The following is a 13,510-nucleotide window of genomic DNA, read 5'->3' as shown; positions in this document are numbered from 1 at the left end:
TAAACTTGACCACAGCAGATTTCCCTAGGTCGCCTACACTCCTTCCTGAAGCCTTTTCTTAGAGTGCTTTTGCCCTTCTCACCTCAAAGCAGTCATTTGTCCCAATGCATATCCCCCTAACACCAGCAAGAGAAAAAGACCCCCAAAGGATCTTGTCCATTGTCAACTTGACCTTTCTTTTTCTCTGCCGTTCACTTTCCCCTTTTTCTTGTATAGAGGTCGGTGTCCTCCCTAAATCTTATGCAAATGCCGCTGACCAAGAACAAATGTAATCACCGCCAGTTGTTCAACCCACAAAGCAAACCGCAAAGCAGTTTCACCACTGACCGTCTAGTAGTTAATACCATTTCATCCATAATTGTCTAAGCAATATAAGAAAGCAGTAAAACTCTCCTTTGAGGAAAACACTATTGATGGCTCAGTTCCCACACGTATTACAAAAACTGGAATTTACTCAGTTTCCAGCACTAACTATAGCTTTTTAGCAACTGCCCAACTGCCTCAGTATCTGAATCATCATGTATCTGAAAATGGATTTTAAAAGAGTTCTTAATAACCAAAGAACAAAAATGTTTAATTGTACACAGGTGATACAAGCAAAATATTGCAACAACTTTTGTAACGCTCAATTGCTTTTCTTGGGTGCCTTCTCTGACAACTGCCAGAAGAGATGAGATTTCACAGTTTAATTTTCAAAACCAAATACTCTGGAGCTAAATCAATAAGGAGAATGTCATATTCCCTTCTTTCGCAGATAGGCGGATTCTACAGAAAGCTAGAGGATCGACTTCTATGTCAACTGTATCTACTTTGAGGAGAAGCAGGAAAAAGTGAAAATTGTTTCGATTCTTTCAGAAGACATGTTTTTAAGAAACCTTTGAATGAAAAAAATGAAATTCCTACTCCTTCAGAGATTCTATGGGCTTAAATCTGCAGCCAGACCAGAGATCTCAAATCTCCTTTTCAAGTTAGCAAACACTCAAAGGGCAAACCTGAACCGTGTGTATTTCTGGGAAGACAGACTCTTTTCTATTTCTCTGCCCAGATGACTTGCCTTCCAAGAGAGCTTTTCTCGCGCTCTGTATTTTGCCCCCGCGTTCAATGGCTTTTCACAGCCTCCCGTGCCTCTGCAGCATCAGAGGTGGTCCCCTCCTCTCTCTTAGAGACAGGCTGCCTTCAGCCCTTAAAGGGGTCTTTTTGCAGCTTCGTTCCCTCTCAACATTCATTACCTTTCTCTTTTCTTGCTGTATTCAGAAAACAATGTGGCTTCCTTGTCTGTCGAACTGGAATTATACCACTCTAAATACTTCCTAGAGCTGTTATGAAGAATAAATAAGATCACAGGTGTGAAAGCACCTTTTGTAAATGCTTATGTGCTGTCCAGGTGTTGGTTTATCTGGTAATAGACTGCATCCCCATTACCTCTTTCCCCTCTCTTTTAAATTCAACCATCACGTAGGTTGCGCTTTTCTAACTTCTGCAGTCTCTCTCTTGCTTTGTCTTTTCCATTGAGGTTTATAGAATTTTCTCATAAATTGCCCCACAGATTTGAAATCTCCCCCAAATATACTAAATACTCTTTTCTGTCCTTTGCCCAAATCTTCAATAAATTCTATCCCCTCCAAGTTTTGCCCACCATCTTTTTTTTCTTTTAAACACTGCATGCCACAACCTACCCTACCCTATAGGTTAATCTAAAAACTATATTTCATTTTCAACATACTAACATTCTTCCTACAATCCTTCCTTTGGTGCAGGCAAATGCATCAGAAAAGACAAAATTTGAAGGACTAATCAAGCAAGGGGATAGCAAAAAATCCTTACAATACAGTTTAGATGTTTCCAAATTCTAGGTTATTAGCAGTGATCTGCTAATAATGCCCTTGGAAATAGGAATTAAGAAAAGAAGAAATGATTTTTTAAATAGGGGCCTTTTATTTTTGGTGTATCAGAGACACATGTTTAGAATCATGTGTTGCCATTTATTTTACTATCGATGTGTATGAAGAATCATAGCAATGCATGAAGCAAAGGCCCAGTAGTGGTCATAGACATTTCTTTTCCAAAGTTATATAACCCCGAGTTCTTTTTCCTGGAGAATCTTAAGGCTTACAGGAGAGTTCCCCCCAAAGTGAGTGGATCCTAAATAGCCCATAAGGATTAGCATATTGTGAAACAATGAGGAAAAGTTTAAACTTAGGCTTTTACTGATTACATTTTTCTTTTTTAAAAAAAGTTATATTAATATGAGAAATTAAAGAGAACTGTAATGGATTCAAGGCAGTTTGGGACTGGGGAAAGTTGCCAGATATTGTTTTTTTCCTATGAGGAGTTTATTTGAAACTACTTTACAAAGTATAAATAAATTGATTCATTCTTCTTTGTTCTCATCTTTATTTGGAATTCCACAACTTCTTTTGAACCTATTTATCCTGCATCATGACACTGCATATGCTTTGGAGGTTACTGCATTCCAGGAATTTGGGACCACTTCTCTTTGCCACTAGGAAACGTGTCCCAGACCGCATGGGAAGGGTGGGGCTGCTTCTGATTAGACGTGAGTGGACAAACAGTTGCCTTTTAAACAAATTGTCATAGCGATTAATTGTTATAATTTACATAGTCATAAATTATGAATTCATGGATGAGAGCACGGCTCTTGTCAGCTTATAAACACAGATGTTGAATGAGAAACAACCAGTGATCAGGGGTCCAGGGACCACACTTTGAGAACTGCTACTGTAGAGGAGGGTGTGAGGTGGGTGTGGGAAAGGTTGCAGGGAGGAGGGGAGGGCAGAGTAGATTGCTCAAGTTATTGGTTAATCCAAACTCTTCACCCATAACCTAAAAAGCCATTCATGACGTGGCCTCTCTTCTTGCATCCTTGCTCCAGTGGCCTGGGTCTGATAATTCACTTACTCATTCGTTCAGCAAATATTGACTGAGAACCTACCGTGTGCCTGGGGTTTGGAGACACCCCAACACAGAGCTGACCTTTTCCTGCCTCAGGGCCCTTATACCTGCCTTTTCATCTTCTTGGACCACTCCTCCCCAGATTTTCTCCTTGGTTATCTTCCACTCAGTCATTAAGGTCTCAGCGTCAACACATCCCAATGGGGCCAGACCCTTTCTGACCACACAAGGAAAAAGCGTCCTTTTATTATTATTCATCTCAGCAATCCACTTGTTCAATTCAGAGCATTAATTACACCTGGTAATAATCTAATGCCGTATATGCTTCTGACTGCCTGCCTTTCCCAAGCATATGGAGAATTCTCTTAGGGCAGTCTTGTTCTTCTTGCATAGAACTTGGCATAAAAGAGTCTCATCAAATACTTACTGAAAGAATGGATGAATGAAGAAAGGAAGGGGGGCAGGAAGGAATCTTTGTACCTGCTCAGTAAATATTGTTATGTGGATAAATACTCAGAACAAGTCCTTGTAAACATGTTCTTGTCGGATGCCTCAAATACCACCTTGGAAGGGAGGGCGGAAAAGAGAAGAGGAGAAAAGGAGAAAGGGTAAAGGAATCAAAGAGGAGAAGACTGATTTGGAAGAGAATGAGGTGGGAAATGAGAAGAGAGGGAGGGAAGATTAAAAGAGGAAAAGAGAGAGGGGAGGAAGGCCTACCCTTCCGCACGGTGGTTCTCAAAGCGCAGCAGCGGCACCCTCCGAGAACTTGCCAGAAGTGTAAATTCTAGGCCTTATCACAACCTGAGGGATCAAAAATGCCATGGTGGAGCCATTTTTTTTTTTTTTAAAGCCCTGCACCAGATATCGTTTTATAGTAAAGAGAGTTAATAATGTCTTATTGTTCTTTTTCTTTTAAATTTAAATTTTGAGCTCTCTGGTTACAAGGAGCTAGGTAAGTGATTTAGAAGGTCTCAAACTATTTTAGAAGGTGTCGAATAAGTAAATTGGTGATATAATATATAATAATATATTTCATATAATATATAAGCCTATTTATATGTTATATAAAATATATTTTTCCTATTACATATATTTAGAACACATTTGATATTTATAACTTCTCAATAAAAATAACATGTGGATGCTAAAGGAAAAAGGATCAACATGCAGCAGACTTAATAAATATTAGATGATGGGTCAATTCTGATGCTTTTTTCTCCAAGGAAGTACTTTCGTCATGAGACCCTCATGTGTGTTTCCCCAGATATTGTTAAAAAGAAGAAAGCCTAGCAATCAGGGAATGTGCCCATTAAAAATGATTATAAGATGGTGAATCCTTTTCTAAGTTTTAATCCAAACTGGCTCAATAATAAATTATGACAGAAATGAATACATTTTAACTAACAGGTGTCATACATTTAAAAAGAAGTGCATTAAAATTTAAGGTAAGGTAATTTTGATAAGCAGCTTTTTTTTTTTTTTTTTTAAGAACCGTGACTATCCTCTTTTGAGTTTAGAGATACCATTTTTTGAATACTTATACTTCAAGGAATCTCTCTATCCTCCTAGGTCATACGCGTCCTAGGTCATAGGTCTCTAGGAAAATGGAAATAATAAAGGCATTTGGGAGGGGTAGGAGTTGTAAGGATTAAATGGCAAGGACCCGTGTTGTGTAAAACATGGTCCTTGGCTAAAGGGCTCAACAAATGTTAGATACTATGATTATTCAGTGGTAATAATATTATATGAATACCAATATATCACGGATGCTGAGCACCCAGTAATGCTAGGGTATGACAAAGTCCATGGATGAGATTTTTTTCCGAGAAAAACCAAATGATAATAAATTACCGTTGCTTCCCCATCTCATACCCAAGAGAAACTTTTCAGTAGATGAGCACAAAAGACATCCAAGGGCTGCTCTGGCTGGTGACCATGCTGAGGTTTTTTTAAGTCCTGAAAGGGAGGGGTGGGGGTGCCGGATATGTCTCTAGCGCCAGGCTCCACCATCTCTCAGCAGACACATCTCTAAGGTTTCCTGGTATTTTTTTCTGCACTGGTTTCTCACCCTCTTCCCCTCCCCTAGGCTGTTGTTGTTACTGTTTTGTTTTTTTTTTTTAATCTGGAGGAAAAGGGTTTTGCATAGCTTTTGTCACAGCTTTGTCACCATAACAACTTAAAACTAGGTGTGACTGTAACATCTTCAACCTCAGCTGCTTCTGCTGTGTCTTCACTCCGGCTTCTCAGTCCCCACCGCCCCACTCCCCAGAAACCATCTGCTCACAAAGTCAAGGTATTAAAGGCGTCCTGGGTCTGTGTGGGCGGGGCTGCTTCACATTCCAGCTTCAGGAACTAGACCAACGTCCAAACCCTAGCGTGGTAGACAGACAAAGCAGGGCTAACACTGGCTTTCAGGAAAAGGAGAACAAAAACAAAAAGAAATGATCACCTAGTTCATCTGTCTTAGAAAGCAATGATTGGAGGGTGGAGACTCTGTCCTCTTTTTTTTTTCTGGGTACCACTGTTGCTAGAGCATTATTTCCCATGATTCTCTGAAGGTCACAAACACAGGGCTCACTCTTTGGCCAGCACGCTTGCCTTTTCTGGATTTTATAGTGTGATCCTAACATCGTTTAATTTGTTTTAAAGATTTTATTTATTTCTGACACAGAGAGAGAGTGTACAAGCAGGGGAAGCAGCAGGCAGAGGGAGAGGGAGAAGCAGGCTCCTCGCTGAGCAGGGAGCCGGATGTGGGGCTTGATCCCAGGATCCCGGGATCATGACCCGAGCTGAAAGGCAGATGCTTAACCATCTGAGCCACCCAGGCGCTCCCTAACATTGTTTTGAAAAAAAAAAAAAAATAGAATAGTTGGCTCATGTTGAGAACAACAGATTTTACGTTAAAAAAAATCTGGATTTTGACTTTTATTTTAAAAAAATCAAGAGATGGAGGTTTGTGGGGCCCCCATTCTTGCCTGCCTCTTCTCTATAGCTCTCCCCGCCCCCCCGCCCCAGAGCCACCCCCCTTGTCTGCTGGAGGAGGCAGACACAGAGCATCCTAGAGTCCCCTAGATATTGGGGCTGACGGTGATCAAAGTGGAAGATCAAAGGTTCTTATCATATTTTTCAAAAAATGTAATGATAAAACTGTCGCCTAGATTATAAACCTCATGAAGGAAAGAACCCATGTATCTTCATTATCTCACCCACATCCCCAGGTTGTGGAGACTCAGTGTCTACTTTCTATTGACAGAGGAAACATTCACAGCTCCACCACTAAATAAGGGCATGACTAAGTATTCGTAAATCTGAAACACGATTTCATTCTTCAGCTCTCCAATGCAGACCCCAAGCCCTTAGCAGCACAGAATCCAAGAATACCCAGCACCTAAGCCTTGGGATAAACTAGTGACCAGTCAGCCCCTACTCCAAATGGACAGACCCTGCCTACTCCATGGAAGATCTAATGCTTCTCAAATGATCAGGAGGTCACTTAACTCAGACCACTAGGGTCAACACTCTTGGCAAAGCCCACTCTTTCAGTATCGTCTCCACAGCTGTGCTGTTCTGGACTGCAAGGACAGTCTTGCAGAAAGGGGAGCAAACACAAATGTTGACAGACACACAGATGAAAGGCAAGCACCTAGTAAAGCTCTGCACATTGGGTGTACTTCTTGGCTGACATCTATTAGAAATCCAAAACAGAAGAGCTTTGAAGAAAAAGAGGTGCCTCCCATGTACCTCCCCAACAGGTTACCTGGTTGGGATCTCAGCTGGATCTAGCAATGGGAGTTTTCTATTGCCTGTTCCCCCAAAGTGTGGGAAGAGTGGAAAGGAATTTTGCTTTAAAGACAGCTCCTGGAATTCATAGCATTTCCCCTTTCCAGTTGCTATTGTGTGTGGGGGGGTATGCTGGTGCAATCACTAGGCAGCCGGGCGAAGATACAGAGATTTAAAGCACTTCTCTCTCGCAGAGCTCTTGAGCTTATCTTCAGGCTTACCAACTGGCCCACCCTCCAGCTCTGACTCTTGGCTTTACTGTTCTTTCTTGCAAATTCATCATCATTCCTTTCGTGGTGCTTGCTTTCCTCTTCCTCTGCCCCCATTTTCTCTCCCCTTGGTCCTTGAACAAGACATCCAGGTCTTGGTGGGAGCCGCTGGTCTATCCCTAACACTGTAGCCTCCCTTGGATTCTACCCTCTAAAAGCCCTTAAGCAAACTCCTCTTTTTATTTTTTAAACTTTTTATTTTTTCAAACTTATACATTGTAAGAGTTGTACAGAATGCTTCTATATGCCCTTACCCAGACCCACTAATTCTGTTGCTTTTTTTTTTTTTTTTACATTTTCCCACATTCATTTTCCCATTCTTTCCTTCTCTCCGTATAGACTGTTTTTACCTGAACTAACCTTTCAGAGCTGGTTGTGTATATCCTGAGTTAGGTGTGTAGTCTCAGTAAAGTTACCAAATTCAGAAAATTCAAAATTGTTATAATGCTTTAATCCACAATCCATATTTCAATTTTGTTAATTGTCTCAATAACGTTCTTTTTAGCATTTGGGTTTTTTTTGTTGTTGTTGTTTGTTTTTTGTTTTCTCTAGTAAGGATCCAGCCTAGGATCCTGTATTGCATTTCCTTGTCAAGTCTCTTAATCTTCTTTAATCTGGAACAATTCCTCAGCCTTTTCAAATGATCCTTATGACATTGATCTTTTTGAATGATATGAGTCAGTTTTTCTATAGTACTGTCCTCCATTTGCATTTGTCGGATAGTTCCTTGAGATTCCATTCAGATTATACCTCTCCAGCCAGACTTTTCCCTTCTCTTATGGTCAATGTTTGTTCTAACAAGCTGATGATTCAGTTATTCTCCAAGGGATCGAAAACCTAATCACGTATTACAATCAATGGGGAGATTTTTACACCCTAGGTGCTGAGGTCCTGTATTAGTAAATGCTGATTCATTTAAATGCTGATGCAAGGACTGAGGCAGAATTTTAGAATCTGCATCTTTAAAACTCTTTCCTGGTGATTCTGATGTATGTAAGGCCAGGGCTGAGAGCCGAAGACTTCCTATGTCAATTAGCACATCCTCCTTTCTCCTTTGATATCATTTCCCCCTTTCTTTGCTCCTTTCTCCACTGCATCAGCACTTATCTGCTCAGGGAAACCAATGTGCCAGAGAAATCCTGGCCTGTTAAGGAGTCCATTTCGATGCACATGTTCTGTTTCATGGTTGCATTTTTATGTGCACACGATCTATATTGTGACAAAATATGAACATAACTTTTGTGCACACAAAATAGAAAGTAATGCAAATCATAACAAAAAGAAAAGCAGAGAAAAGAAAAATCCTTGAGATTTTAAAGCCGGAGGACTTTAAATTCAAGTAAATTATAGACTGTATTATGCTACTGGCACATGGCAATCCGCTATAGCTGGCAAACTAAGAAAACTACAGCTCTTTGTCAGAATTAGGCTTGAATGATGCTAATTCTAAATCAGGGTATTTAGGAATACATCCCTTACACAAGCTATTACTCCTCAGAATGACCTTTCTGCCCTGTCAGCAGTCTCAGAATCTGCTTGTATTGTACCCCAAGCACACTAGACAATCTAAGAGTCCTTGTTCATGAGGAATGATTAGGGGATGGTTTTCTGTTTTTGTCTTTCGGTTTTTTGATTGTTTTGTTTGTTTTTTTGCTACATCTTTGCACTTCTCCCTCTAGATATTTGCCTCAGTAAAGGGGGAGTATTGTCCTTTCTTTAGTTCTTCTGACCCCAGAAGACTGGTGGCAGCAGGACACCCCTCCCCCATACTTCAAGTAACACAATAAAGGAGGCTACCCCAGACTTGAGGGAGGTAGGAGGAGTTGGGGATTTTCTGCATTTGCCTCGTTACTTATTTGGAGGCTCACAGTGGGGTGTGATCTCTTTGAAGGCCAAATGGAAGGAAGCACAGAACAGTTCAGGCCTGAGCTGTACCACAATGGCTATTCATGAACAGAGGAAACGCGATCCCTGTCTCAGGCCAGGGCCCGGCAGGGTGGGGAGGGGAAGGAGGTGTGCCTCCAAACAAGATTCATGGTCTTTAGCAGAATCTAAACCAACCGGGAACATTTTTTTTTTTTTCAATTCGTGTTCAACATGGTATCCCTCTCCAAGCATTTTCGTGTAATGATGTCAGCTTTCCTGGTTCTTACAACTCTGTGAAGCAGGCAGGGTGGGAATGATGAAGCAGAAACAGGAAGCTGGTGCTAATTGCTATAATGATCAACTACTTAGCACGTGTGGCCAATGGACTAAGCACTTCACTTAATCAGATTTTAATCCTCACAACTGCATTGTGAGGCAGCATACCCTTATTTATCCTTATTTTAAAGAGGAAGCAATTATGACTGGAGTTGAGTAACGAGTAGATGCCATCCCCCCATCCCCCCAGGATTTAAACCAGGTTTTTGCAACATGGGAGCCCTGGCCTTTTACCGTTATATCACACCATCTCCATCAAGGTCACATGGCTGAGAGGGGGTCCAGACTAGACATCTCTTTAGAGTCCACTACTCAAACAACAGATAGAGGCTGGTCAGATTTTGAAGCTAAAGTGAAGTCAAAGGTCCACCCTCTATCCCTTTGGAGGCCACTTCACATTTGACTCTTCCTCCTGCCCCCCATCACTCAGGTCCCCCAACAGACTGACTTCCTGCTGCCTCCAGCCCTGCCTGTCTCACCTTGCCCACAGCGAATGGCTGGATGATGCAGGGCACACTTCTGACACCTACATCCGGCTTCATCTGCCACTGGGCCAGTGCACAAAGACTCAGTTTTTCTTAGTGTAGGTGGTATATGGGGATGCCCGGCTGAGAGTGTGCCTGGGGCTGGAATCCAGCCCATGTCCCACTACCATGTCTTGTGCATTCATGGTGGAACTGTGTGCCTGGAAACACCCTTTTCTAATTACCACAAAAACCCTGGGGTCTAGCAGCAGTTCCCTATCTGTGCAGGCTCCACTTAACCACCCTAGGCCCCATTCCTTACAGAATGTACACTCTGTGAAGGAATAGTAGGAGGTTGTAATTAGATAAATTAATTTCCACTACTTGATTATTTAGCTTTTATAGTGCCCTGGCCCACCTCCTCGTAACACAACACACTAAAGCGCCATCAATTGTGGGAAACTAAGGCATCTAGAACTCTATGAGGAAGATATTGTTGGTCAGGGACCAGATTTGTCTAGGTCAGTGGTTCTTAAACTTCAAGTGCATCCGTGTGACTTGGAGGGCTTGTTAAAACACAGATTACTGGGCCCTACACTGAGTTTCTGATTCAGTAGCTCTAAGTTCTGGGTCTGGAGTCCATCCTTTGAGAACAACTGATCTAGATATTCCCTAACTCATATGGTAGACAAGCTTCTGGTTTCATCAACTTTGTCCTTGTAAAGACACACACAGCTACATAATACTATTACCATGGTAAGGATAACAACAATAGCTAACAGTAAGTACACAGGGGTTTCCAGCCCTACTAGGCACACGACTGGTATTAGATGATTTAATTCACGTCCAGGGTGAGGGAGAGAGAGCAAGGGAGAGGGAGAGAGTTAGTTTTGAAACCACATACTGACCCAAGTCTACAGCCTTCCAAAGGCCGACCCCTCACACCGGCAGCTGAGGATGTGAGGAATGAGGGGGAAAGAGAAAAGTAGGGAAAATTCTGCTCCCAAAGGGTCAACTAGGACAACTTTGCGGTAGCATTACTAGTAATTGTTTCAAATTATGTCCTCCTTGGTATTTACCTTCATTAATAGGAGCTCTAGGTAAGAGCGTAAAGTGAGCAAGTGTGCCGGTGTGTGTGTGTGTGTGTGTGTGTGTGTGTGTGTGCCCTTCTTCTTGCTCTGCTGTTTTCTAATCATTTGACCTCAAGCAAGTCCTCAACCTCTTTAAACTTAAGCTAGGCATCTGCAAAATAATAATAATAGTAGTAACAACAACAATAATAAATATCATGATAGATTATTTAATGGCTGTAGTTTCCTCCCCCAATATGTGTGGCCCTTTGCAATGTGACTTTGCAGCTCTTCCCATCAAAATGTGAGGTCTGTTTTCCCTACCTTCAAATCTGACCTGGCCGCATTGGTCAATAAAATGTGGCAGAAGTGATATGTGATTCTAGAACCTGGGCCTAGAGAGGCTTGTAGCTTCCACCTTTTCCTTCTTGCAGAACTCCCCTCAACTATCATGTAAAGAAGCTGGGTAGCCTACCAGAGGAAGAGAGGCCATGTGGAGAAGAACGGAGATGCCCCATCCTGCAGCCAGCACTGACTGCTAGTCATGCAAGGGAGGCTATTATGAATCTTCTAGCTCAGCTTACCCTCCAACCTAAATGCACCTGCAAAGGTGAGCTCAGGTGACACCAGCAGAGGAACCACCCAACTAATCAACAAAATCATGAGAAATAGTAAACTGTCATTTTGTTAAACTACTAAGTTTTGGGGTGGTTTGTTATACAGTGATGGAAAATGGATACAAGTACCCACCTCCCAGAGTAAATGAAAGTGCTTAGCATAGTTCCTGGCACACAAATCTTAGATATTATTTTTATCTCCTAGATTCTCTTCTTTGTAGATACTGCACAGTGTCTCTTCATGTTTTATTCCTCATAACTCAGAGAGACTGTTGACGAAAGGGAAAGACATAAATACATGCCACTCTTCCCGCCCCATGTTCCAACCCCAATTCATCCTTTGATTGTGGATCCAGAACACTATGGTCACTGCATAAACATTAATTAGTAGTAATGACATACATAGCATTTCCAAGCATAAAAAATCTTAGTATTTCAGTTCTTATTCTTCTCTAGATTTCTATTTCAGGTTAAGTGTTCTAAATTCTCCCTCGTGGTTACATGTGATGGGAACCAAAGGAATGACAGATAATTTAATAGTGTCACTAATTAAAATAACAAGTAGGAACTCCTGACTATTTCTGGATGAAGACACCATTTGAAAACATGTATTTGAGATATTCATCAATATACATTCAATTTCTGTACATGGGAGAATGATTACAGGGCTCTTACACTGTTGAAATCTTTTCTACCTTCCTAGCAGAGTGCTGGTCTTACATGCAATGATTTTGACTATATTGTATTATGATTTTATTTATTATTTATTCTCACATCCCTCATAATGTCAGGCAAATAGAAAGCCCAAAATAAATGAGTACAGAATAGATGATTGGACTAAAGCGATAAAATCTCCAAGTTTCTTTAAAATGCAAATTTTAGGTAAGAATTGAAATCACTTTCTAACTCTCCATTCCACCCCATCCCAGTTCCTCCACCTCTCTGCTTCCCACTCCTCTACCTCTTATTAGGTTACTCTATTCTCCTTTTGGTTTATTTCAGATATTCCTTTTACCAGAAGATACTTCCTGAAACCTTCACACTAGTTAGGCACCTTGTTTTGTAGTCCATAAGAACCTGTGTATATTTCTATTTCCCTCAACACCACAGCAGATAGTGAGTTCCTTCAGGGCAACAATTTTGTCATTTATCTTTGTGTCTCAGTGAAAGGTAGCAATAGCAGCTATTATTTCCTAAATGCTTACTAAGGACCAAGTGCTGTAGTAAGCATTTTACATGCATTATCTCTCCCAATCCTTGCAACAGCTTGGAGGTAGAGGTTCCGTTTTGTAGATGAGGAAACTGAGGCTTAGAGAGTTTAAGTAATTTGCCAGGTCACTGGCTAGGAAGAGGCAGAGTCAGGGGTTTGACCTCAAAGACTGAGCGCTCAACCACTCTGTTCTGACACTAGTTAGGTCCTCAAGAAATGTTTGTTGAGTTGATGAACATTTTCTAAAGTTAATAAATTGAACAGTCATCAATGTCTCTTCCCCTTTCTTCTCTTATAATTTTTTTTGGGGGGGAGTTGAAGGGTGATTAAGAGATGAAATGGGGGGAAATTAGAAGGGAGGAAAAGGAACTGGAGAATTAGCCCCTGAATGAAACACTATATTATTATGTATTAAATATTAAACTCTACATTCACACAAAATATAAAACACTAAGGCAATAAAAAAGTGCATGGCCATTCAACATGACCATCATACGTGGACACTGACGGTAGATGGGTCATTTCCTACCCAAGTGGTCAACAATCCCAACCACTTCCATACACTTCCATACCACTTCAAGTGACTCATTTTCCCAGCACTCCATTCCGTTCTCCTCATTCGATTTCCCTGCACTCTTCTCTACCCCACTCCACTCCTCACCATCCCATTTCATTCCGCTCTTCTCCATTCCACTCCATTCCATTGCACTCCATTCCTCTTCATTCCACTCCACTGCACTTCATGCCATTCCACTCCCCACCCCCATTTGCTTCACTCCATTCCACACCTTTCTTTATCTTTCTACAAACTTTATAACATATTAAGCACTACGTTCAGATGCTGGAGATGCAAAGTTGAATAAATACAGTTCCTATCCTCACATTCGGATTTTTCCCGTCATCACCTGATAACAGACCACCTCAACTCACAGCCGAGTTATATTAAGTCAATCCCAAATCATCACAGACCAGGTGCTATCTGATA

General features: G+C 41.3%; 1 protein-coding gene across 3 annotated transcripts in view; it reads right to left on the bottom strand.

Annotated features, from left to right (window-relative positions):
- The window catches only part of PTPRB (protein tyrosine phosphatase receptor type B), a 113,303-nt gene that overhangs the window by 85,944 nt on the left and 13,849 nt on the right, over positions 1-13,510 (bottom strand). The window lies entirely within an intron of this gene.

Source organism: Callorhinus ursinus, unplaced genomic scaffold, assembly GCF_003265705.2.
Source record: "Callorhinus ursinus isolate GAN/ISIS: 27379988/994484 unplaced genomic scaffold, GSC_fseal_2.0 scaffold14, whole genome shotgun sequence".
NCBI lineage: Eukaryota > Metazoa > Chordata > Mammalia > Carnivora > Otariidae > Callorhinus > Callorhinus ursinus.
Note: the sequence above shows the minus strand (reverse complement) of the source record. Positions and strands in the feature narration are given on the sequence as shown.